The following is a 210-nucleotide window of genomic DNA, read 5'->3' on the forward strand; positions in this document are numbered from 1 at the left end:
CGCCCCGCGGCCCCCCCCCCCCCCCAAAACATTTTTAACCCTACCTTTGTAGCAATTCTAGTACATATATTTTTTCAATCACACTAACCTATATTATAAGTAGTAAATTAGTCATCAACCCTTGTATGCTGCGTTTGAATTTTTGTATTTGCTTTTGTAACAACTTAAGTTCTCATAGATTCTTTTTCATCTATATATTTAACATAAATA

Source organism: Olea europaea, unplaced genomic scaffold (assembly GCF_002742605.1).
Source record: "Olea europaea var. sylvestris unplaced genomic scaffold, O_europaea_v1 scaffold2180, whole genome shotgun sequence".
In the NCBI taxonomy this organism is placed as follows: domain Eukaryota; kingdom Viridiplantae; phylum Streptophyta; class Magnoliopsida; order Lamiales; family Oleaceae; genus Olea; species Olea europaea.